The 27,952-nt window shown below is 38.0% G+C and overlaps 1 long non-coding RNA gene across 1 annotated transcript in view; it reads right to left on the bottom strand.

Moving 5' to 3' along the window:
• The window catches only part of LOC111749730 (uncharacterized), a 249,134-nt gene that overhangs the window by 9,671 nt on the left and 211,511 nt on the right, over nt 1–27,952 (bottom strand). Inside the window, exon 2 of the long non-coding RNA XR_010322679.1 lies at nt 10,568–10,639. This is a non-coding gene — a long non-coding RNA (uncharacterized LOC111749730). The remainder of the gene's footprint in view (nt 1–10,567; nt 10,640–27,952) is intronic.

Raw genomic sequence — 27,952 nt, 5'->3', positions numbered from 1 at the left:
ACTAATTAAGCTAAACAACTATTTGGTTTAAAGAAGACATCAGGGGATATATTCGGTTTAAGGTTTAAAGAGATTCTCAGGGCAATTTTTTCTTGGGTTTATCCAGCCTCCTTGGCTCCAGAAATGCTGGAATCCTTGAAGATTTGAAATTCTGGTCCACATTTTCCCTCCTTTTAGATCAAGATTCTTCTACAGAATCTTTGATCAAAATTTCAGTAAAGGTAGCCAGGTACCATCCAGTTCTTCTGGTCTCATGTAAAAGAAGGCAGTTGTTCATGGAGACAATTGGCCATGCACTCCAGTTCTTCCTATTCCTGACTCTCCTTCTTCCTCTGTTGTTCCAGGTGAATAGAAACCAAGTGTTGTACCTTGAATGCCTGCTTGCAAACTTTTAAGATCCCAGGTACTACACAGCAAACTAGGAGGTAGAACAGAAGTACTAGAAATGGTATTTGGTCAGTTAATAGGAATGTCCCATAAGACCATCACCATAAACCTCCAAACCAAGATAATAAATCCCATGAGGTGTTTGGTGTATATAATCAGCATTAACACCTACTCTTCTTTTTTGCTGTTGTAGAAATATATATCACACGACACTTGCCAATTCAAATTTTTACAGGTATACAGCTTAGTGACATCAATTACATCAATCAGCTGTACAACCATTACCTTGATCAATGCCAAATTTCCCATCGCCATAAACAGAAACTCAATGCTCTGTAAACAATCCTTCTCCCCTTCTCCCTCGCTCCTGCCCCTGGTAACCCCTGATAAATGCTGGTCTCTATACATTTGCCTATCCTTGTCATTTTATGTAAGTGAGGTTATATAATATTTGTTCCTTTGTGATTTACTAAAGTTCTTATATTATATGTGAAATTGTATAATACCATGGTGATGGTCAATTGTGATAAGCTTAAGATGTATATTGTAAAATGTAAAGCAATGATTATTTATCTATTAAAGTGCCAAACATGATATAATAGAATCGTAAAAGACTTAATTATTCCAAAAGAAGGGAGAAAAAGAGGGGAAAAGGAAAAAAGATATGACATCAAACACACAATCCATAAAAGAAAACATTATCAAAATTATGTACTTCTTGCTCTTTGATGGACATTGTTAAAGGCATTAAAAGACAAACACCAACTGGGAGAAAATATTTGCAAACAATATATCTAATAAAATACTTGCACCTAGAATATATAAGGAACTACAAAAACAGAAAAATATGCAAAAGATCTGCAGACAAAATTGTTTTAACTAGAAATTTGAAAATTAGGTATATCCCAAATATTCTTTTCCCTTTACCAAATACTCATGGCCAACTGTGACCATAACCTTATTATGAAGGCCGGAAACTGAGGGGTTATCCTCCATTTTCTCTGATGATTTATATCCAATCTGTAACTGAAATCTGCAGTTTTTGTGTCCTAAATATCTTTCAAATGTCCCACTCTTCCTCTATCTTCACTATAAACTGATTTGAGCTACCATAATTTTTTTTTTTGGCTTGGATTATTACAATAATGCAGTGAATGATGCAATTTATTAACTTACATGATTTTTTGGGTAACATGAAGGAACTTGAGATTAGACACAATAGATATTTAAATGATTGCTATGGGATAAGAAATGGTTAAACTTGGATACCATCTATTTGTGCCTGCCACTCAAAAATTAGGAAACTGGAACCCTAGTGGAAATGCCTTAGAGTTTATACAGTTATTTAGTATCCGAGCAATAGACCACAGTTCTCCTAGAGGATTTATGAGGAGGATACCAAATTGATTACTACCATGGCTTTGGAATCAGAGGGGCCTGGGCTTGACACTTGGTGCTGCCACTTAATAACTGTATGACCTTGGGCAATTTTCTAAATCTCTCTGGTCTATTTCTTCTTCAGTATCTTATCCTCAGGTATGTCATTTCTCCTCAGCTTTTTCACGGGCTTGTTTTAAGCGTCAGAATCTACCACATAAGGTAAGCACCTGGCACAATTCTTATCACATGCTAAGCATTCAGTAAGTCCTAAAGCCACACTTATTTTTCTTGTTTAGCATTCAAAAGGCTTAAGATATTTGAATGAAATTAGTCTAACAGTCGTCAAATTGTATATATTGTTTTCTAGGGTTTTATGTTTGGTAAACATCTTAAACCTCAAATCTTAATTCAACAGATGAGGACATTGAGGTGTAGAGAAGTGAGATGACTAGTTCCAGGTTACATAGTTAATCGACAATGGGGACAGGACAAGCTCCAGTTGTTACAGAGATCTCCAAGGGAGATATGCACCTAAGTTTTCCTCTTTTTTTTTCTGCTAGTCTGATCAATGACTTGACACACACAATCAGAATTTAAACACTGCCACAGGAATTCTTTTTACATGATGTAGATAACACACAAAAAGTATAAAGTATAAAATGACTTATAATAAACTGTCACTACGTAATATCTCAACAAACCTAGAAATGTTATCTAGCTTTTGCAGGAAGTTAAATGAGAGTCCCTTTAATCCATTTCATCTCTACAATATGGTGACCATTTATTTCCCTCCACATATAAAATGAGACATAAATAAAAAGTAAATTGGGGGCTAAAATTTAAGAACCAAAGTAGATGGTTTACCATTCTCTAAACAGATTTCTTTTCGTATTTGGAGACATATATGAAAATTTATACTGAGTAGACATTTATATAATAATGGAAGTTTGATAGATGGAGAACAATTACCTGGCAATCTGGGCAATATGCCTAGACTAGAGAGGCCACTTTTGGAAAAAAGAAAAACAGAATTTCTGGGAATTCAAAGCTTCTCTATAAAATACTCATCCTGATTGCATTTATTTAGTTTTGAAGTAATAAACCAGTAAGTTAGCTGCACACCTGCTAAAATGGTAGCTGCACAATCACTTTTCTCTCCCATTTAATTACAATTACAACCAAATTAAAAAGGTTTCTGCTTATAAGATATATTCCTTCTAATGCATCATTTGTCAATATACACCTTTCCTTTATAAATAGGGTGACCATATAATCTATAATTCAAACAAAACTTTTTGTCAGTAGTAATTCAGAGACGACAGGCATACACCAGGACTCTCCTCGGCCAACCATGATGTGTGGTAATCTTATGTCTATTATGGAAATAACCTGTTAGAATACCACATAGGATTGACAAATCAGGAAATGAGTAAAGTTTATTTTTGATGCCTTCCTCTTTTCCTTTCTACGGACTATTCACCTCTCATGATGCTTTCTCTTTCATGGTGCTCCTTGTGCTCTTGATACCCCATCCAGTCTTGCCATTGCTGGGTATATGCCAATATTATCACCTCTCATGTGAAATCTGCCATTCTCTTCAGTGCTCAGCGTTCAGCTACATGTCTAGAAGTAATCTAATAAACCAATTTGCCCACCCCACAACCCACTGCTGTCGAGTCGATTCCGACTCATAGTGAATCAACTCACACTAAGTATAAATTGTAACTTGCTGCAGAGGAAGAACACATTTTTAAAGATTCAACAGTTCTGTGTCTGAATTTGTTTCCATGATTCTTTAGCTGTGTAACTTTGGGTAAGTTACGTAAGCTCTCAGAACCTTGTTGATTTTTCTATAAATATCTGGATAATGATACCTACTGATAAGCTTAAAGAATATGTTGTTAAAATGGAATGAACTAGGTAACCTAATGGAGAGCTGTGTACTTTAGAATTTTTCTTTACTCTAATTTTCTGGATTTAAATCAAGGATATGATATTTTACCTCCCAAACCAAATTGTTGCTATTTGCATAATAATTCTCCTCCTATTCCTTTTGCTCCCAGTTGCTGGAGGCACCTTTGCTTGGAGCCAGTTGTAGTTTTCTGTGATTTGAGGTATAGGTAGAGGAAAGATAGATCGTCTGATTGTAATTCTGGCATTTTTAATGATTAGTACTAGGCTTTTGGGGCCCTGGTGGTGCAGTTGCTAAGTGTTTGGGTACTAACAAAAGGTTGCCAGTTCAAACCCACCAGCTGCTCCTTGGACACCCTATAGGGCAGTTCTATCTGTCCTATAGGATCTCTATGAGTTGGAATTGACTGGACAGCAACGAGTTTGGTTTTCGGGTTTAGTACTAGGCTTGATTATGATCACTAAGTACCAAGATACTGAGTTACAGGTTGTTGGATGAGGAGGCTCATCTGAAAACAGAAAAGGGTCTCCTATGCCTTGCCTAAGATATGGGATTGCATTATGATAGATGAGGGAAGTGTTTTTCTCTTTCTTAAATGATTCCTGAGAATGTTTATTTGGGAGCTTTTTTTGATATCTTTAGTCTCACTGCCCCACTGACATCAAGACATTAATAAAATCTATAGTGGTGTGTGAAGCACTAATTTCTGTTTTCTTTCAAGTTACCTAGAACTCAAAGGACCACTGTTACCAAAAAAATGGTCTTGGCACCTAAACAATACTTAATTTGCAGCAATCTCTTGAGGATTAAATGAGATAATATATGTAAAGATCCTAGGACAGTATCAGGTATATAAGTAATTGCTTAATTATGGTTTCTTCTATCAACTCAACATATTTTCTTACATCCTGTCATAGTTTGCATTTCAAAAGAAAGATACAGAGAAGTAATCTAACAAGGTTTATAATAAGTAATGGGGGCATTTCAGAGGGACTAGATGGGTTTGGGGGAGATGCTTTTGGGCCCAGAAAGTAAAAGTTTCCCCTCCCCAAACATTTATCATGAAAAATTTTCAGGCATACAGAAGAGTTGAAAGAATTGTTCAGTGAACACCCATAGTCCTACCATTTAGATTCTACGATGAACATTTTGCTGTATTTGCTTTGTCACATATCCAGCTATCTTTACCTTTATCCATCCATCAGTCTATCTGTTTTTTTGGATGCATTTCAAAGTGAGTTGCAGATGTCAGTGCACTTTACCTCTAGACACTTCAGTATGCATATAATTAACTAGAGTTCTTATTTGTATTTATGGTTCTTATTTTTAAGCTAAAATATACATACATTGTAAAACATACATCATAAGTGTACCATTTGATGAATTTTAACAAATGAATACACCTATGTAGTACAAACCGCTATCAAGAAATATAACATTACTATGACTCCTAAACTCCAGAAAGTTCCCTTGTAAGTCAATACCTGCTTCTACCCCTTGTTCCCAGGAGATAATAATTGTGATGATGTTTTCACCATTGCTTAGTTTTTCTTTTTGTATAACTTCATATAAATGGAATCATATTACATGTACTCTTTTGTGTCTGTTTCTGAGATTCATCTATGTTGTGAGTATAAATAGCACCATGTTTTTTATTGTCCTTAGTAGAGAATTGCCTTTTAGGAGTCCCTTTAATTACTCCTCAGAAACCTTGGTGGCATAGTGGTTAAGAGCTACAGCTGTTAACCAAAAGGTCAGTGGTTCGAATCCATTAGGTGATCCTTGGAAACTCTATGGGGCAGTTCCACTCTTCCTACAGGTTTGCTATGAGTCAGAATTCACTCGATAGCAATGGATTTTAATTACTCCTCAAAGACAGCTTCTTTCTCTGCTCAGGATAAAGCCAATTTAGGGCATCTTTTAAACAAAATGGGAAAAGTTATCAGCGAGTTTTTAGCTGAGTTTTTTAATACTAGGATCTGCTGTTTGAGGATGTTTCTTTCAGCTGTACCTTAGAAGTCAAAGTTCTACTTGTCCCTACTACAATAGGAATTTGTTTCTAATGCAAAAACTTGATTATTTCACGAGTTGTAAGTGGACAGCCTTCCGCATTTGTTGTTTTTCCTCTACTCCCTGAATGTATTGGATATACTTATCAACTGTAGGCAGCTGTGGAGATTCGCAGGGTAGAGAAGAGGAAGAACCTAAACATATCTGACTGTTTGCTTCTGTCATTAAGCTGATGTGATGGTAGAATTGTAAGAATTTTTCCATTAATTCTAATTCTAAACCACTGAAAACCTGTACAAAGAAATCCTGGCAAAGACCACACTTAGCAACTGACACTTCTTGAGCATGGGTAAACCTATGGCAGGAGTGAAAAAAATATAGACAACCAATTACCTACTATAATACAAGGACGTGAACTATCTAGTCAAGTCCTAAAGCCACTATTAAAAATATGTGCATATGTGAAAATGTTAAAGGAGAGTTGTTAAGATGATTAACAAAATGAAATAAAGTGGAAAAAAAAAAGAAAGAAAATATAAAGTGGAACCCTTGGAAACAATATATTGGATCTAATCAAATCAATGCTAGGGCAAATTGTCTATACTTGAAAGCAACAGGAAAAAAAGATTCCCCTTTACAATTTAACTTTAAAAAGTACCATAATCAATGAATTTGTTAATAGATATTCTCTTACAGATATGATCGTGTTTAATTTTTCTAAATTGTAGTCACTTAGGAAAAGACATGCCTGGTGACGCAGTGGTTAAGTGTTCGGCTGCCAACTGAAAGGTCAGTAGTTCAAATCCACCAGCTGCTCCTTGAAAACCCTATGGGGCAGTTCTACTCTATCTTATAGGGTCCCTCTGAATTGGAATCGGCTCCGTGGTAATGGATTTGGATTGTTTGGTCTTTTTTTTAGAAAGAGACAAAATTGTGGGTGTATGATCCCCCTTCTGCTCCCTTCTCTGTCCCACTCTGTTGCTTGCTAAACTTTGTTCAGTTCTTCCTCTTTCAGGCTTCAACTGCCACATAAACCCTGTGACTTTGATGAAATACCAAAGCAGTTGAGGATATTCATAATATTTTCACTACTACTTGACAGAAATAAATCCCTTTATTGTTCTTAGAAGTCACTTATCAAAGAGAAAGTGCAAATACTTCCAAAGCAATGTTAACTCATCTGTAATTCGGCAAAGAAATATCTTCACATTAGAAAGTGTTAAAGCAGACAGAAACCCCATGACTTCAAAAAGAACCAAATTAGAAATTTAAGTTTTGAGCTCAGGGCTTAAAGTGTTCACACCCGCAAAATTCACAGTACCCAACAGAGTTTCAGAACTTTCATTCTAATAAAGTTGTTTCAAAAATGTATGTTATGTTTCTTACATTTTGAATGCATGATTTATTACATTTAACCAGCTATGTAGTGAGATTTTGCGTGAATATTGATACGTATATCACTAGGCCAGTTGGTATCAAAAAAAGGCTAAAGGGTGAAGATACTAAAACTTGAATTACCAGTTAAAACAGTTGAGCAATGAAATGGTAGAAGAAACAGCTGCTGGGTTTATTACAGTTTGTCCAGACTGTGTATGATAGTATTGGATGACATCATAAACATTTCATAAATAATATACACTCCCAATTTACTTCTTCCTGAAATGTAATAAAATGTGATTCTTTTCCAGTCACTGCCACTCTGTGTGTTTAATGGTCCTTGCTGGGGGTAGTAATGTTTTTAACAGAAACTCATTACGGAGATTTCTGAAATAGGATGCAGTAGCAAAGGGAAACCCAGGAGCAGAGATACCCAACAAGAATGAAAAGTAGTAGAGAAAATTACTAGAAACAAGATTCTGACCTGCCAGAAGTTAGTGGACACCCTAAATCTTTATGGCCTCAAGGAAGTTTATGGTTAAAATAGCCTGACGTAGAGCCAGAGAACAGCTCATCTATTTATTTTGTTTATGGTTTGTGCCTCTCCACCTTGTATGAAACTCCACCAAGGCATGGATTTTTGTCTTTTTTTGTTCACCACTCTACCCCAGTTTGTGGCACATAACCAAAACCAAACCTGTTGCTGTCAATTCCAACTCATAGCAACCCTATAGGACAGAGTGGAACTGCCTTATTAGGTTTCCAGGGAGCTGCTGGTGGATTCAAACTGCTGACTTTTTGGTTAGCGGCTGAGCTCTTAACCATTGTGCCACCAGGGCTCCTTATTTGGCATGTACCAAAGCCTGTTGCTGTAGAGTCAATTCCAACCCATAGTGACCCTATAGTGGTTGTTTAATAAATAGTTGTTGAGTGAATGAATGCCTTGTCCTTCCGAATGTGTGGGTGGGTGGTGGTGGTTCTGGTAGTGGGGGACATTGCTTTCACACCAGGGACTTAGGCCACCATAAAACGCTATGGAAGTGGAGGGGACTTGGCTATGGTATCTTTTACATTACATCCGTTCTCAAAACAATAGGAATATAAACATTCTCAGTTAAAGTAACAAGCACCTTGTCAGCTAAGAGCGATTATGAACAAGGACTTAAATAACCAGTGGATCCTCTTGACTGTATCTGGAAGGGAACTCTTTAGGTAAATAACACCTCAGGTTTTTTTTTTTTTTTTTCTTCTTGCTATGCTTTTGTTTTTGTAAATAAGCCCACCTCTTGCTTTACCAAGATAAAATGCATAAAGAAGCAATGGTATGCTCTTGTTGAGAGAAATGGGAACTGGGGCACACGGCAGTACAGCACAGCGTTGTTTAGCTTCACAAAATGGCTCTAGACCAAGCAGACTGTGTGTGGGGACTTGGAGACCTAGCAAAAGCACTTGAGGACAGTAATGAGAATCAGGGAGGACCTCAGGGTTTTATGTGGCTACGTAGGGCTTTTGACATTCTGATACTTTCTAGTCATAGCTGTTGCTGAAATAGAATTAGCAGCAGGCGAAATAAAAAGTAAGTCTTGTTTTGGCCATCCACTCATATTTGCTGGTAGTTTGATACTAGTTCTCTGATTATTTTCAACTTTTTTTTTCTTTAATTCTCTATCATCACTAAATCTTCATTAGTAATGGTATTGTGTTGGGACCAAGGTGATAATTAGAGGTGAGATTCTTCGAGTTGAGAGTTAGCAATCTTAGATCCTATCTTGTCATCTGCCCAAACCTCTAAAAGCAAAACAAGATGGCACCAAGTAAAAACAAAAAAACTAAAAGTAATCTAACTCTCTAGTTTCTGAATGAGATTGAAAATACAGTGGAGTTCTTCCATGAACAAATAGCCATATTTGATGATTTATAGGTTGGAAACTATGCTAAACCTTAACATTATGATGTTTACTAGGAACACATGTGAAGTTCTACACTTACGCTCAATAACTCAAGTCTGTAAATACATGGTACATGGGCGTAAGACTACATTTGATATACAATAGAAACACAGTGTTCAGAGCTAGAGAAATATGAGTGTCGTTATACTCTATAGTTCTCAAACCCATTGCCGTCTAGTTGACTTCAAATCATAGCAACCTATAAGAAAGACTAAAACTGTCCCATAAGGCTTCCAAGGATGTAATCTTTATGGCAGCAAACTGCCACATCTTTCTCCCACTGAGCGACTGGTGGATTTGAATTGCCAGCCTCTTGGTTAGCAGCCGAGTACTTAACCACTGTAGTTTCAGAGCTCCTTTGTAGTTCTCATAGACATCTTAAATATTGTGATTAGTCCTGTGTACATTTGACATACTCTCATCATTGTGTTTTCTCATTGTTTCTCTCTTGGAGATATACTTCCAGAAAAATTACAGCCAAGAAAACCCTATCAAGCTCAGTTTTATTCTGTAACAGGGGAGGTCACCATAAGTCAGAATCAAATCGACAGCGATGAGTTTTTTTTTTTTTAATGTATTGCTCTCTCTTCTCCATGTCTACTATCTCAGCCTTAATTCAGGTGCTACAAAATATTCCTAATTTGTTTCTCTATTTGCAGCATTGCCTCCAAAAATATATACCCTGTGCTATTGTATATCTCATTATACTCATTCCTCACTTATTGATGTGGTTAGGTACCAAAGACCAGGCAGGTTGTTATGCGAAAGCCAGCATTATGCAAAAATGTAGGGTAAGCACATCAGATCACAAAATGGAGGAGATCATTACATAACTGCCAAATTGTTGGATGCCAGATGGATCTTGGCTGAAAGCAGAAAATACCAGGAAGATGTTTACCTGTGTTTTATTGACTATGCAAAAGCATCCGGCTGTGTGGATTATAACAAATTTTGGATAACATTGTGAAGAATGGGAATCCCTGAACACTTAATTGTGCTCCTTAGAAATAAGGATGGCAATACTTTGTCTCATGTACACTGGACATGTTATCAGGAGGAATCAGTCCCTGGAGAAGGACATCATGCTTGGTTAAGTACCTAACAATAACAACATTATCATTTCTGTGTTATATTTGTCACAGATATGAAACCAACATTTGTACATTGCTACTAACTAAATTCCAAACTTTATTTGGATTACATCAGTTTTTCCATTCAAGTCTTTCTGTTCTAGAATCATATCCAAGATAACACATTGCATTTATGTTGTCATGTCTTCCTAGTTTCCTCTGGTCTGACAATTTCTTAGTCTTGATTTTCTTAATCAGTTTTGTAACCCAGCAACTAAGTGAACTAAACCGAAATAAGTTACAAAACAGGACAAGGAAGTATTCTAATTCTGAAAGTTCTTCTGGTCTCTCTTATTGCTATTTGCTCAGTTTTGTGTTCTAACTGCAACTTAAAATCTGTTGCTGTGCATTGTACACAATTATCTAACCTTTAGGCCCAACTAGTTTTAAAAAAAAAAAAAAAATTTTTTTTTTAGTTTTACCTTTTGTGTTTATGCCAGGGCTACTTCTGGTTCATAGGCTTTTTCTGCTTCCTCTGGGTCCACTGTTATTTCCTGGATGGGTGAGATTAGAAAGTGCCATCATATTATAAACTGAGAACCTATAACATTTCATTTTAACATAACAACATCAAGTGGTAAGGTGAGATTCCAAAAATCTATGCAGCTCTAGCAATATAACTGCAACAGACTTGATGTCAACAAGACTGGAGGAAATCCTCTCTCTTCAGTATTTTGTACCATTAACTCCTCCTTGTTCATAAAATGGGATAGCAGTATTAAGCGGCATCCCATTACACAAGATGAACCTTCCTTAGGAATGAAGCTCGATGTGTGAACTGCGTTCTTGGTCAGATCCAGCAGCAGTAGAATGTGTCCAAGTAGTGTACACATGGTGCCAAGTCCAATAATTCACTCCTGGATCTTAGGGACCAGCATAAAAAGGGCAAGAGGAAGAATTCCCAAAATGTCTGTGTGCAGTTCTGTAGTTTTAGGCCGAGGCTGTTAACTCATCTAAAGGCTATCCCTGAGCCCTGTAAATGATAACATGGTCCTAACAGGCACGCTTTTAGACAGAGGATCTTTAGTTTGAGTGCTTAACTTTTATTCCCTTGAAGTCTTCAATGATACATAAGCCTGCCCTAAAAGCAATGAGTGAAAAAATAACTTGGTCTAGCTGGATACAGAAAGTAATTTTATAAATTTACTAACAATATCCCAATGGACTTTTCACATTATCCCCTTTATAACCCTTTCGCAAAAGTACAATTTAGATAAATCACAGCTTTGGAAGTACCTGCAGCTGAGAAATAACAATAATGATGATTATAGGGTTTTTCCTGAACGTCATCCCCAAAGAGTTGCAGTCAAATTATCTAGAACCTATGGGGGAAAATAAAACTCAGGGTTGCATTTAGATGTAATTTTATTTGTCCTGAGGCCAGCCTGACTACAGAGAAACAAAGGCTGCTGGTGCAAGGTCCAAAGCTTTCACTCAAGATAGATGGTAGACTTTTGGACTATACTTGTCCACAACAATTTGTACATGTAAAATATCCTAACAATTATGATTATATGGGACATGAATTAAAAGCCAAATATGGAAACCCTGGGCAACATCAGATCAATAATTCACTACTGGCTCTTAAAGGCAATTGTTTGATTGTGCTGTTTATCCTGCTAAATATAAGTGGCAATCCCCATCTCCCAATGCCTATGCATGAGACTCTGTATTTCAGTGACTATTACAGAGCCTTGCACATAGTAGGTACATAATCAAAAGATGGCTGTTGGTTGAATACATGACATGAATCTAATAAGACCAAGTTTGTGGAGCATCCTATGTCTTCCATATTTATCTTAACCCTGCCAATATTTATCTTAACCCCATGACTGATATGGATAAATCTGAGGTAGAAATGATTTTGTTTCATAAACCTGCAGTGGACTTTAGTGGCCAAATGAGCTTTTAGCTTTTGTTTTTGAAATAGGGTAAAATTCTTTTAGGTGAATGTTATGGACTGAATTGTGTCTTCCCAAAATGTGTTTCAACTTGCCTAGGCCATGAGTCCCAGTATTGTGTGGTTTGTCCACCATTTTGTGGTCTGATGTGATTATCCTATGAGCTATAAATTCTAAGCTCTATGATGTTAATTAGGCAGGATTAGAGTCAGTTATGTTCATGAGGTAGGACTCAATCCATAGGATTATGTTGTATCTCCAGTCAATTTCTTTTGAGATATATAAGAGAGAAGTGAGCAGAGAGGAGAGGGGCCTCATGCGACCAAAAAGGTAGTGCTGGGAGCAGAGTACATCTTTCGGACCCAGGGTCTCTGCACTGAGAAGCTACTAGACCAGCGGAAGATTGATGACAAATACCTTCCCCCAGAACTGACAGAGGGAGAAAGCCTACCCCTGGAGCTGGCGCCCTGAATTCAAACTTCTAGCCTTCTAAACTGTAAGAGAATAAATTTCTCTTTGTTAAAGCCATCCACTTGTGGTATTTCTGTTATAGCAACACAAGATGACTACTAGACCAGCGGAAGATTGATGACAAATACCTTCCCCCAGAACTGACAGAGGGAGAAAGCCTACCCCTGGAGCTGGCGCCCTGAATTCAAACTTCTAGCCTTCTAAACTGTAAGAGAATAAATTTCTCTTTGTTAAAGCCATCCACTTGTGGTATTTCTGTTATAGCAACACAAGATGACTAAGACAGTGAGCCAATAAGCTAAAAAATTGAGTCAAGTAAGATGGGTCTTTCCTCTCCAGTCCTACAGAAACTATTCGGACCCAGTCTCTTATTAAATCTCACAAACTCACTACCCTTGAACTATTCCGACTCCTACCCTATAGGACAGAGTAGAACAGGGTTTCCAAGGCTGAAAATCTTTTATGGAAACAGACAGCCACATCTTTCTCCCATGGAGGAGCTGGTGGGTTGGAACCACTGATCTTTTAACAGCTGAGAGCTTAACCACTGTACCACCAGGACTCCTTAACTCTCACAGTACCACTGCAAATTGCTCCTTCATTAAGATTCTAGCATCAGGTTTTTTCCTTTTCCTTTGGGAATGTTTAACCCGCTTTAAACACAGCTAAGATTATTTCAGAGTTGAATGAAGACATTTTTAAACAGCTTTATTGATGCATAGTTGATACATAACACACCATACATATATGAAATATACAATTTGTTGAGTTTTAATGTATGCATATACCCACAAATTTGTCACCATGGTATGGATGATGAACACAACTATTGCCAACAGTTTCCTTGTGTCCCCTTATAATTCTTCCCTCCCAACCCTTCCAACTCCACCTTACCCCCACAACCCTAGGCAACCATGTATTTGCTCACTGTGACTACAGATTACTTGGTACATCATAGAGTTTTATATTAATGGAATTATAGAGTGTGCATTCCTCTTTGACTGGCTTCTTTCACTCAGCAGAATTATTTTAAGATTCATTCATTTTGTTGAGTGAATCAATGGTTCCTTTCTTTTTTATTTCTGAGTAGTATTCCATCGTATGACTACACCAGTTTGTTTATCCATTTACCTGCTGACGAACATTTGGCATATTTCAAGCTTTTGGCTTTTATAAATAAAGCTGCTCTGATTTACAATATTTGTATAGACATATGCTTTCATTTGTCTTGGTAAAACCTAGGTCATTTTGTAGGTATATATTTAACTATTTAAGAATCTGCCTCTTTTGTAGTTACTATATAGCCTCAGCATTACTTGGTATGATGAAAATTATCAATTTAAGAAATTTTAGTAAGTGTATAGTGGTATCTTTTCTTCATAATGACTAATGATGTTGAATGTCTATTTATATGTTTATTTGCCATCTCTCTTGGTCATCTAGTGCTGCTATAATGGAAATATCACAAGTGGATGACTTTAACAAAGAGAAGTTTATTCTCTCACAGTCCAGTAGGCTAGAATTCCGAATTCAGGGCACTGGTTCTAGGGGAAGGTTTTCTCTCTCTTTTGGCTCTGGAGGAAGGTCCTTGTGATATATCAGTCTTCCCTTGGTCTGGGAGCATCTCTGCTCCTGGCATTGCTTTCTTGGTGGTATGAGGTCCCCGTTTCTGTCTGCTCATTTCTCTTCTATATCTCAAAAAAGATGGCTTAAGACACTATCTAATCTTGTAGGTCTCATCAGTATAACTGCCACTGATCCACCTCAATATATCATAGTGATAGAATTTACAACACATAAGGAAATCACGTCAGGTGACAAAATGGTAGACAATCATAAAATACTGGGAATCATGACCTAGCCAAGTCGACAGATATTTTCGGGGGACGAAATTCAATTCATGACACCATCTATATATTTTGTTTGGTGAACTGCATGTTCAGATCTTTTGCATATTTTTCTGTTTTTGTAGTTCCTTATATATTCTAGGTGCAAGTATTTTATTAGATATATTGTTTGCAAATATTTTCTCCCAGTTGGTGTTTGTCTTTTAATGCCTTTAACAATGTCCATCAAAGAGCAAGAAGTACATAACTTTGATAATGTTTTCTTTTATGGATTGTGTGTTTGATTTTCTAATCCAGGTCTTTGCACATGTCATTATAATACTTTACTTTGTCTGCTTGAGCTGCCATTTGAAATCTTCTGTTTAGCTCTTTTATTTCATAATTTCTTCTGTTCCCTTTAGCTATGTGACATTCAACAGCAAGTTTCAGAATCTCTCCTGACATCCACTTTGGTCTTTTCCTTCTTTTCTATCTTTTTAATGACCTCTTCCTTTCTTCATTTATGATGTCCTTGATGTCATTCCACAACTCCTCTGGTCTTCGGTCATTAGCATTCAATGCATCAAATCTATTCTTGAGGTGTTCTCTAAATTCAGGTGGGAAATGCTCAAAGTCAGACTTTAGCTTTCGTGGACTTGTTCTAATTTTCTTCAGTTTCAACTTGAACTTGCATATGAGCAACTGATGATCTGTTCTGCAGTCAGCACTTGGCTTTGTTCTGACTGATGATATCGAGCTTTTTCATCATATTTTTTGACAGATGAAGTCGATTTGATACCTGTGTATTCCATCCAGCAAGGCCCACTTGTATAGTTGCCGTTTCTGTTGGTGAAAACAGAAATTTCCGATGAAGAAGTCATTGGCCTTACAAAATTCTATCATGCGATCTCTGGCATCTTTTCTATCACCAATGCCACATTTTGCAACTACCAATCCTTCTTCTTTGTTTCCAACTTTCAAATTCCAATCACCAGTAATTACCAGTGCATCCTGATTGCATGTTTGATCAATGTCAGACTGCAGAAGTTGGTAAAAATCCTCAATTTCTTCATCTTTGGCCTTAGTGGTTGGTACATAAAGTTGAAAAACATTCGTATTAACTGGTCTTTCTTGTAGACATATGGATAGTATCCTATCACTGACAGCATTGTACTTCAGGATACATCTTAAAAAAAAAAAAATTTTTAATAATGAATGCAATGCCATTCCTCTTCAAGGTGTCATTCCCAGCATAGTAGGCCATATGATTGTCTAATTCAAAATGGCCAATACCAGTCCATTTCAGCTCACTAACGCTTAGGATATCAATGTTTATACGTTCCATTTCATTTTTGACAATTTCCAGGTTTCCTAGAGTCATACTTCGTACATTCCACATTCCTGTTATTAAGGGATGTTTGCAGCTGTTTCTCATTTTGAGTCGTGCCACATCAGCAAATGATGGTCTCGAAAGCTTGACTCTATCCACATTTTTAAGGATAACTCTGCCTTGAGGAGGCAGCTCTTCCCCAGTCATCCTCTGAGTACCTTCCAACCTGAGGGGTTCATCTTCTGGCATTATTATCAGACAGTGTTCTGCTGCTATTCATAAGGTTTTCTCTGGCTCATTTTTTTCAAGGTAGATCACAAGGCCCTTCTTCCTAGTATGTCTTAGTCTGGAAACTCAGGTAGAACCTGTCTGCCATGGGTGATTCTACTGGTATTTGAATCCTGGTGGCATAGCTTCCAGCATCACAGCAACACACAAGCCCCCACAGTACAACAAACTGACAGACACGTGGGAGAAGAAAAAGACTCTGAAGAAACAAATTACGGTTTCACTAATGACAGGAACTCATTGGTGTTTTCCTTTTCTTTCATGCAGCTCAGCCTAAATATTTCAGATTCCACTTTATAATCTAAAATCCATTTCCATGGGAAGATGTGCTGTTGAGGAATATGCAAGAGGAATTAGACAGTTGGCACTCCATTACTCTCAAAGCAGGAAAAGATCTCATAATGATACTAACACTGTCAAAAACCTAAGCATCTATTTCAAAATTTCTCCATAAAAATTCCCATGAGCATTTTTTCTTCAATTCCATTCTGTTATTACATCTTTTATTTGGGGTAGACATAATATGAGAATTAATATTCAAACTTTGCAGCTGCCTGAAAAGGAAGGAAGATTTCATTCTGTATAATTCTACTGCTGCTGTAACTGCTGCTACAGCAGCTCATCATTCATGAGTTTCAGCAAAATAAAGAATAAATACATGGATCATTGTTTCTTAGTTTTCAAATGACACTTTTGAAGGTACCTAGTGAATGTTTTTTAATTATACAGTCATGTGTTACTTAACATCCACAATAAAAAAAATACGTTCTATGAAATAGGACACTATGTGATTTGCAAATTGTGGATACAACATATTATGGATGAAGGTCCTTTCAGGCATTCACTTCCAGAATAAGGAGGTTTCATCCATATTAAAAATGTTCTGGGGGTAAATAACCTCCCTCTACAATTAGTTTACCTAAGCTTACAGAAAATTCTTCTGCTGCCTTCCCATCAGCACTAACACACTCACTACTCACTTTCATATATTGCAGCAAAAAATATTCGGAGCACTTGAATCATCCTCAGCTAGCACTAAACCTGATATCGCAGCCTGGTTCTACTGTTTCTTTAAGCACCTAGAACAAGCTTCATGCCTTAGCAATGATTGTCAATGTGCTGAGAGGGATTTGCTTTTGGTTTGGTCCTCAATCCACATCATTAGCAATTTCCTCATATTTAATATAGGTTGCTTTTGCATTTTCGTTAGCCTTGTAGCTTTCAGTGGAGCCAATCTTTTAACAGCTTAGAGAATTTTTTCCTTGTTTTTGAGGATTGTAGTGATCGTGAAGTGTGACATGCCTAAATCTGCTGTGTCCCTTCTCTGATATGGATTTCTGAACTCTATTATAACCTTATGGGATCACAGAGGTATATGCAGTCAGACGTTGCCAGAACAGACTTTATGTGAAGCATGACTGTACTTTTTTTAGAAGTAGCTGCCAGGCAGATCCTAGTGGCCTGCATCCAAAGGGAATATGAACAGCAGTAGTAAGAAAGAGCACATAATGTTAATACATACAGTGCCATCCATTTAAGTACATCATTTTCCCCGGATGAATGTAGTTTATGTCTTACCTTCATGGTTTTTGCAATAGACATGTATGCTCTATTATTGTTTACCTAATTTTTCTTTAAGTTGACTCAAAATATTTAATACATTTTTTCATAAGTGAAAATATATCACTATAACTTAAATGGAAAATAAGTGTTTTTCAAATACGCACTAAGATAATTGTACAGGTGGGGCCAACATGAAGGAATAGAAAACGCTTCCAGCAAGCCCTCTTACAACAAAAACGAAAAAAAAACAAGTGAAACGATTATATTTATGACAAGCTAGGAGCCCTGAACATCAAAGGCAAAGTTAGAGAACAGACTGAGCGGCAGGGGGAGGAAAAGACAGTTCAGCAGCATAGAGGAGTTAAGGGACCTAAATCACCAGAAGCCCTCAGGCACCATTCCTGGGAGCAGCTGCGGCAGGCTGGTACTAGCCTTCTGCCGCACTTTCCTCAGAGAGAAGCAGCCAGCCACACAGCCTACTCACACCTCTGGAACCAGAGAGTAATGACATTCTTGACAAAAGCTAAGTACTTGCATACATATTTACCATGCCCCTCCCAAGCATGCTTCAGTGGCTGTTGATTTCCCTGGGCCTGAGATAGGCCCTGTTGAGCACCTAGAGCCATCTTCCTGGCCTTGGAGAAGGGATAAACTCACAATTGGGGAAAAGATAATTTCCCAGCTCCCCTAACCTGAGGAGCTCAGGACAGAAGTGGCTTCTGTCCAGGCATAAATGGTCTGTGGACTTTGAGTACCTTTCCCCTCTGCATGGACCTGTGTGGGCCTATTTCAGGAGAATAGACCCTTGTTGGCAGACTACAACAGTTTCAGCTGTGTGATGGAGAGGTGGGTGTTTGATGTTTGATGCTGCTTTGTCTACTAAACAGAGTCCTCACCTACCCACATCAGAACCCTAAGGACTGGTGGCTCTACTCAGGTCACACAGCCACCCACCACAGGGGCCCAAGGATAACTGGTACCTCCCAGTCCTTATGACCAAAAACTTTGGGTGCCCATGGTCCATCTGCAGAACCCACCCACCTGTGTGCTCTAGGGAAGACAGACACGTTTTTCTCAGAAACACTTTGCAGATGATTCTCAGCCCCCTACCTTGTTCAGAGAGTGCCCCCCCCCTGCTGCAACAAGATACTGGTACCTACACCAATCACCCCTGCCCCTCTAAGACTGTAGTACAGAGCCTGTACCACACATTTGATGAGCAACTACCTGGACACATGAGCTGAATCCCTACAAGAAAAATGAATGGACTCCTAGACTGATATACCTGATAACAGCTGTAGCTTTGAAGACGAAAATAATCAAGTTAGCCCATTCAAGCAACTGATTTGGGCATATCAAATCAAAACAAAACAAAACAAGAAGCTACGACACAGTAAGCAAAAATAAACTAATAAAATAACTTATAGATGGCTCGGAGACAACAGTTAATGTCAAATCACATAAAGAGACAGATCATGATCGCTTCAACAAACTCTCAAACAAAGAATCAAAGGAAATTCTGGATGAAAGTGCCTTCCTAGAATTACCAGATGTAGAATACAAAAGATTAATATGCAAAACCCTTCAAGATACCAGGAAGAAAAACAGGCAATACACAGAACAAGCCAAGGAACACACAGATAAAGCAGCTAAAGAAATTTAAAAGGTTATTCAGGAACATAATGAAAAATTTAAGAAGCTGGAAGAATCCATAGACAGATAGCAATCAGAAATTCAGAAGAGTAACAATAAAATTACAGAACTAGACAACTCAGTGGAAAGTCAGAGGAGCAGAACTGAGCAACTAGAAGGCAGAATTGGCGAACTTGAAGATAAACCGCTTGGCACAAATATATTTGAAGAAAATCAGAAAAAAGAATTTTAAAAAATGAAGAAAGCTTAAGAATCATGTGGGACTCTATCAAGAGAAATAACCTATGAGTGATTGGAGTACCAGAACAGGGAGGGATAACAGAAAATACAGACAGAATTGTTGAAGATTTGTTGGCCGAAAACTTCCCTGATATCATGAAAGATGAGAAGATATCTACCCAAGATGCTCATCGAACTCCATACAAGGTAGATTTTAAAAGAAAGTCATCAAAACCCAGTAAAACCTAGTGCCATTGAGTCGATTCCAACTCATAGCAACCCTATAGGATAGAGTAGAACAACCCCATAGAGTTTCCAAGGAGCGCCTGGCAGATTCGAACTGCCGACCCTTTGGTTAGCAGCCTTAGCACTTAACCACTACACCACCAGGGTTTCTGAAAGTCATCAAGACATATTATAATCAAACTTGCCAAAACCAAAGATAAAGAGAGAATTTTAAGAGCAGCTAAGGATAAATGAAAAGTCCACTACAAAGGAAAGTCAATAAGAAAAAGCTCAGACTACCCAGCAGAAACCATGCAGGTAAGAAGGCAATGGGATGACTTATATAAAGCTTTGAAGGAAAAAAATTGCCAGCCAAGAATCATATATCCAGCAAAACTATCTCTGAAATAAGAAGGTGAAAATAGGACATTTCAAGGTAAACAGCAGTTCAGGGAATTTGTAAAAACCAAACCAAAACTATAAGAAATACTAAAGGGAATTCATTAATTAGAAAATCAATAATATCAGATATCAACCCAAGATAAGAACTCTGGACAGAGCAATCAGATGTCAACCCAGACAGTGAAATCACAAAAGTAAATCAAGGTAAAAAAACACTCAAAACAGTGATGCTACCATGTAAGAGAAGACAACATTAAAACAATAAAGAGGGACTAAGAAATATAGTCATAGATCTTTCAAATGGAGAGGAAGACAAAGCCATACAAAGAAGTAAAATTTAGGTTTAAATTTAGAAAAATAGGGGTAAATATTAACGTAACCACAAAGGAGACAAACTATCCTACACATCAAAATAAAATACAAGAAAAAAATAGAGACTCAGCAGATACAAGATCAACAACAATGGATAAGAAGAAAAGACAATATATAAACACAACCTACTCAGCAAAAAAATTAAGTGGAAAAAAGAAACTGTCAACAACACACAAAAAAAGACATCAAAATGACAGCACTAAATTCATACCTATCCGTAATTACACCAAATGTAAATGGACTAAATGCGCCTATAAAGAGACAGAGAGTGGCAGAATGGATTAAAAACCATGATCCGTCTCTATGCTGCCTACAAGAGACACGCCTTAGAATTAGAGACACAAACAAACTAAAACTCAAAGGAGGGAAAAAAATATACCAAGCAAACAACAATCAAAAAAGAGCGGCAGTGGCAATATTAATTTCTGACAAAATAGACTTTAAAGTTAAATCCCCCACAAAGGATAAGGAAGGACACTATATAATGATTAAAGGGACAATTTTTTTTTATATACCAGGAGGATATAACCATATTAAATATTTATGTACCCAATGACAGAGCTGAAAGACACATAAAACAAATTCTATCAGCATTGAAAAGTGAGAAATACAGATCCACATAAATAGTAGGAAACTTCAACATACCACTTTTGGTGAAGGACAGGACATCCAGAAAGAAGCTCAATAAAGACACGGAAGATCTAAATGCCACAATCAACCAACTTGATGTCATAGACATATACAGAACATTCCACCCAACAGCAGTCAAGTATGCTTTCTTTTCTAGCGCACATGCAAAGCTCTCTAGAATAGACCACACATTACGTCATAAAGCAATCCTTAGCAGAACCCAACATTGAGATATTACAAAGCATCTTCTCTGGCCATAAAAGTAGAAACCAACAACAAAAAAAGCAGGGAAATGAGATCAAACACTTGGAAACTGAACAATACCCTGCTCAAAAAGAAAGGGTTATAGAAGACATTAAGGATAGAATAAAGAAATTCATAGAATCCAATGATAATGAAAACACTTCCTAGCAGAATCTTTAGGACACAGCAAAAGCAGTGCTCAGAGGCCAATTTATATCAATAAATGCACACATCCAAAGAGAAGAAAGGGCCAAAATCAAAGAATTATCCCTACAACTGGAACAAATGAAAGAGAACAACAAAAGAAACCCTCAGGCACCAAAAGAAAGCAAATAATAAAAATTAGAGCAGAATTAAATGAAATAGAAAACAGAAAAACAATTCAAAGAATAAACAGGATCAAAAACTGGTTCCTTGAAAAAAATAACAAAATAGATAAACCATAGGCTAAACTGACAAAAGAAAAACAGGAGAGGAAGCAAATAAGATAGGAAATGAGATAGGCAATATTACAACAGACACAACTGAAATTAAAAGAATCATATCAGATTACTATGAAAAATTGTACCGAGCAAATTTGAAAACCTAGAAGGAATGGATGAATTCCTAGAAACACACTACCTACCTAAAACAACACAAACAGAGGTAGAACAACTAAATAGACCCATAACAAAAGAAAAGGTTGAAAAGGTAATCAAAAAACTCCAAATAAAAGAAAGCCCTGGCCCAGACAGCTTCACTGCAGATTTCTACCAAACTTTCAGAGAAGAGTTAACACCTCTACTACTAAAGGTATTTTGGAGCATAGAAAAGGATGTAATACTCCCAAACTCATTCTATGAAGCCAGCATTTCCATGACTCCAAAACCAGGCAAAGGCCACAAAAAAAGAAAATTACAGACGTATATCCCTCATGAACTTAGATGCAAAAATCCTCAACAAAATTCTAGCCAATAGAATTCAACAGCATATCAAAAAAATAATTCACCATGACCAAGTGGGATTCATACCAGGTATGCAAGGGTGGTTCAACATTAGGAAAACAATTAATGTAATCCACCATATGAATAAAACAAAAGATAATCACATGATTTTATAAACTGATGAAGAAAAGGCATTTGACAAAGTTCAACAACCATTCATGATAAAAACTCTCATCAAAATAGGAATAGAAGGAAAATTCCTCAACATAATAAAGGGCATTTATACAAAGCCAACACCACCCTAAATGGAGAGAGTCTGACAGCATTCCCCTTGAGATCGTGAACAAGACAAGGATGCCCTTTATCACCACTCTTATTCAATATTGTGCTGGATGTCCTAGCCAGAGCAATTAGGCTAGATAAAGAAATAAAGGACATCCAGATTGACAAAGAAGAAGAAAAAGTGTCTCTATTTGCAGATAACATGATCTTATACACAGAAAACCCTACAGAACCCTCAAGAAAACTACTGAATCTAATAGAAGAGTCCAGCAGAATATCAGGATACAATATAAACATACAGAAATCAGTTGGATTCCTCTACACGAACAAAAAGAACATCAAGGAGGAAATCACCAAATCAATACCATTTACAGTAGCCCCCAAGAAGATAAAATACTTAGGAATAAATCTTACCAGAGATGTAAAAACATATACAAAGAAAACTACAAAACACTGCTGGAAGAAACCGAAAGAGACATACATAAGCGGAAAAACCTACCTTGCTCATGGACAGGAAGACTGAACATTGTAAAAATGTCAGTTCTATGAAAAGTCATCTAGAGATGCAATTCCGATCCAAATTCCAGAGGCATTTTTTAAAGAGATGGAGAAAAAAATCACCAATTTTTTATGGAAGGGAAACAGGCCCCAGATCAGGAAAGCATTACTGAAAAATAAGAACAAATGGAAGGCCTCACTCTACCTGATTTTAGAACCTATTATACCACCACAGTAGTCAAAACAGCCTGGTACTGGTACAACAACAGATACATAGACCAATGGAAAAGAATTAAGAATCCAGACAAAAATCCATCCACATATGAGCAGTTGATATTTCACGAAGGCCCAAAGTCAGTTAAATGGGGGAAAAGACAGTCTTTTTAACACATAGTGCTTGCATAACTGGATATCCATCTGCAAAAAAAATGAAACAAGACCCATACCTCACCCCTTGCACAAAAAGGAACTAGAAATGGATCAAAGACCTAAATATAAAATCTGAAACTATAAAGATCATGGAAGGAAAAATAGGGACAATGTTAGGAGCCCTAATACATGGCATAAACAGTACACAAAACATTATTAACAATGCAGAAAAGAAACTAGATAACTGGAAGCTCCTAAAAATCAAACACCTATGCTCATCCAAAGACTTCACCAAAAGAGTAAAAAGATTACCTACAGATTGGGAAAAAGTTTTTAGCTATGATATTTCAGATCAAAGCCTGATCTCTAAAATCTACATGATACTGCAAAAACTCAGCAACAAAAAGACCCAAAACCCACCCAGCAAAAAGACAAATAACCCAATTAAAAAATGGGCAAAAGATATGAACAGGCACTTCACTAAAGAAGACATTCAGGTAGCTAACAGATACATGAGGAAATGCTCACGATAGAGAAATGCAAACCAAAACTACGATGAGATTCCATCTCACTCCAACAAAGCTGCCATTAATCCAAAGAACACAAAATAATAAATGTTGGAGAGGTTGTATAGAGACTGGACACTTATACACTGCTGGTGGGAATGTAAAATGGTACAACCACTTTGGAAATCTATTTGATGCTTCCTTGAAAAGCTAGAAATAGAACTATCATAGGATCCAGCAATCCCCCTCCTTGGAAAATATCATAGAGAAATAAGAGCCTTTACACAAACAGATATATGCACACCCATGTTCATTGCAACACTGTTTACAATAGCAAAAACATGGAAGCAACCAAGGTGCCCATCAACAGATGAATGGACAAATAAATTATGTTATAGTCACAGAATGGAATGCTATGCATCGATAAAGAACAGTGATGAAACATTTCATAACGTGGAGAAATCTGGAAGGCATTATGCTGATTGAAATTAGTCAGTTGCAAAAGGACAAATGTTGTATAAGGCCACTATTATAATAACTGGCGAAACAGTTTAAACAGAGAAGAAAACACTCTTTGACGGTTAAGGGGGGGAGGGAGGGAAGGGGACACTCACTAATTGGAGAGTAGATAAGAACTATTTTAGGTGAAGAGAAAGATAACACACAGTACAGTAGAGGTCAGCACAATTGGTCTAAACCAAAAGCAAAGAAGTTTCCTGAATAAACTGAATGCTCTGAAGGCCAGCATAGCAGGGGCAGGGGTTTGGGGACATCTAAGTCAACTGGCATAATAAAATCTATTAAGAAAACGTTCTGCATCCCACCTTGGAGAGTAGCATCTGGGGTCTTAAACGCTAGCAAGCGGCCTTCGAAGATGCATCAATGGGTCTCAACCCACCTGGAGCAAAGCAGAATGACGAACACCAAAGACACAAGGTAATTATGAGCCCAAGAGACAGAAAGGGCCACATAAACCAGAGACTACATCAGCCTGAGACCAGAAGAACTAGATGGTGCCCAGCTACAACTGATGACTGCCCTGACAGGGAACACAACAGAGAGCCCCTGAGAGAGCTGGAGAGCAGTGGAATGCAGACCCCAAATTCTCATAAAAAGACCAGACTTAATGGTCTGACTGAGACTAGGACTCCGGTGGTCATGCTCCCCAGACCTTCTGTTAGCCCAGGACAGAAACCATTCCCAAAGCCAACTCTTCAGACCGGGATTGGACTGGACTATAGGATAGAAAATGATACTGGTGAAGAATGAGCTTCTTGAATCAAGTATACACATGAGACTATGTTGGCATCTACTGTCTTTAGGGGAGATGAGAGGGCAGAGGAGGTTAGATGCCGGCCTAATGGACACGAAAAGAGAGAGCAGAGGGAAGGAGTGTTCTGTCTCATGGAGCGGGGGGGCAATTAGGAGTATAAAGCAAGGTGTATATAAATTTTTGTATGAGAAAAATAAAAGGTTATTGTACAGCTACTTATAGTCAGCAGCTTTCGAAGATGGCCCTCAAGGCTGTGGGGACCATGATCTTGGGGAACACCTAGCTCAACTGGCATAACATAGTTAATAAGGAAATTGTTCTACATGTTACTTTGGTGTGGTGTGTAGTGTCTGGCGTCTTAAAAGCTTATAAGCGGCCATCTAAGCTACTCCACTGGTCTCACCCTGTCTGGGGCAATAGAGAATGAAGAAAATCAAAGACAAAAACACAAGGGAAATATTAGTCCAAAGGACTAATGGACCACAACTACCACAGCGTCCACTAGACTGAGTCCAACGCAACTAGATGGTGCCCGGTTACCACCATCAACTGCTCTGACAGGAATCACAATAGAGGGTCCTGGACAGAGCTGGAGAAAAACGTAGAACAAAATTCTAACTCAAAAAAAGAAGAACAGACTTACTGTTCTGACAAAGAGCGGAGAAACCCTGAAAGTATGGACCCCAGACACCCTTTTAGCTCAGTAATGAGGTTACTCCTGCGATTCAACCTTCAGTCAAAGACTAGACAGGCCCATAAAACAAAATGAGACTAAATGGGGACACCAGCCCAGGGGCAAGGACAAGAAGGCAAGAGGTGACAGGAAAGCTGGTAATGGGGAACCTAATGTTGAGAAGGGGAGAAAGTTGACATGTCACTGGGGTTGACAATCAATGTCACAAACAATATGTATATTAGTTGTTTAATGAGAAGCTAGTTTGTTCTGTAAACCTTCATTTAAAGTACAATAAAAAAGGGGTGGGAATATAGAGCAGAATTTCAAATTCTTATAGACTTCTTGGAGCCATGAAAGTTGGATGAACCCCTGAAAGTATTGCCCTGAGATAATCTTTAAACCTTAAACGAAAAATATTCCCTGAATTCTTCTTAAAACCAAACAATAGTTTAACTTAACTCATTAAAAATGTCTGCCTTAAGCATTATGATCTTTTAAGAACTATCTATATGGTATCAAATTGACAAAAGCAACTAGAGAGATTAGATAGGAAGCTTAGGGGGCAGTAAATTTACTTTAATGGGGGAGAAACAAATCAGAAAAGGAGGGTGAGAACAGTTACACAACAAAAAGAAAGAAAAAAAGAAAAAAAAAAGCCCTCGATGATTCCTACCTCCTGGTATCCATGCTCTTCCATAACCCTCTCCCCTTGAGTGTGTACTGGACCTAGTAATTTCCTTCTAATGAATAGAGTACAGCAAAAAATGGATTGTCATTTCCATCATTAGGTTATAAAAGACCACAACTTCTCTCTCGCTGGATTCTCTCTATTGCCTTCTTGGCTTACTTGGATGAAACAAGCTACCTTGTTGGAAATGCCAGTGTGGCAAGGAACTGAGCCTCCATCCAATAGTCTGTTAGGAACCAGTTACTGCCATCAGTCACATGAAGGAATTTGGAAGTAGATCTTCCTAAATCTGGCACTGAGATGACTATAGCCAACACCTTGATTCAAACCTGCAGGAGATCATGAAGCAGAGGACCCAGCTAAGCCATACCAATTCCTGACCCGTGTAAACTATGAGATAAAAAATGTTTTTAAACTTCTAAGTGTTGGTGTAATTTTTCATGCTGCCTTAGGTAAAAAACCAAAAACCAAACCCATTGCCATCGAGTTGATTCCAACTCATAGCAACCCTATAGAACAGCGTAGAACTGCCCTATAGAGTTTCCAAGGAGCATCTGGTGGATTCGAACTGCTGACCTTTTGGTTAGCAGCCAAAGCACTTAACCACTATGCCACCAGGGTTTCCTGCATATCCCACTGCCATCGAGTCGATTCCGACTCATAGTGACCCTATAGGACAGAGGAGAACTGCCCCGTAGAGTTTCCAAGGAGCACCTGGCAGATTTGAACTTCCAACCTCTTGGTTAGCAGCCATAGCACTTAACCACTACGCCACCAGGGTTTCCCGCATTAGGTAATATATTACTAAATCCAAAACATAGTCATGCCTCGCTCTACATGCACTGTATGTTCTGTGAAATAGGACTTAATATGACTTGGGCAGTGAATATCATATTATATACAGGCAGTTTCTGGGGATACAAAGCCTACTTACACAGAATCCTAAGTTATTAGTTGCAACCAACTCCAGTGAAGCCTATTATATTAAAATCTTATGGGGGCCCTCTTCTGGCTGTCCTCAAAGCCACTGGGCATCCTTGGATTGATTTCCACTTGACCTTCAGAAAGGATTCAAGAGGGCAGGGGCTCCAGCATCTTCTGCCCATTGGATGGCAAGAGCTCTGAAGCATACATGTTAAGGCACAGCCACCATCTTCTGGGGAGGGACTTCATAGGCGTGGACTGTAGGACGGGAACTCCAGGGGAGGTTATGGAGCAACAGCTGCCTTCCCAAGATGGGTGAGGCAGCTGCAATCTGCACAGTCTGTAACCTGGGGTTCAAAGGTTTGCCTTTCATAGACAGAGGTCAGGGGCTGTGCCTCTGGCCTGTTCCTCCAGCGGGTCAGGAACCATCAGCTCCCTGGTGGGCATAGAAGGGTTTAACCAATGTGAATCATGCAGTGACTGGGGGAGGAGCAGCTGGCCAGGAAGGCCTCTGTTGCACTGTGTCTGCTCGCACAGTTTGGGAG

The sequence above is a fragment of the Loxodonta africana genome, chromosome 8 (genome assembly GCF_030014295.1).
Source record: "Loxodonta africana isolate mLoxAfr1 chromosome 8, mLoxAfr1.hap2, whole genome shotgun sequence".
In the NCBI taxonomy this organism is placed as follows: domain Eukaryota; kingdom Metazoa; phylum Chordata; class Mammalia; order Proboscidea; family Elephantidae; genus Loxodonta; species Loxodonta africana.
The sequence above is the reverse complement of the archived record's forward strand: the minus strand, read 5'-3'. Positions and strand labels throughout refer to the sequence as shown.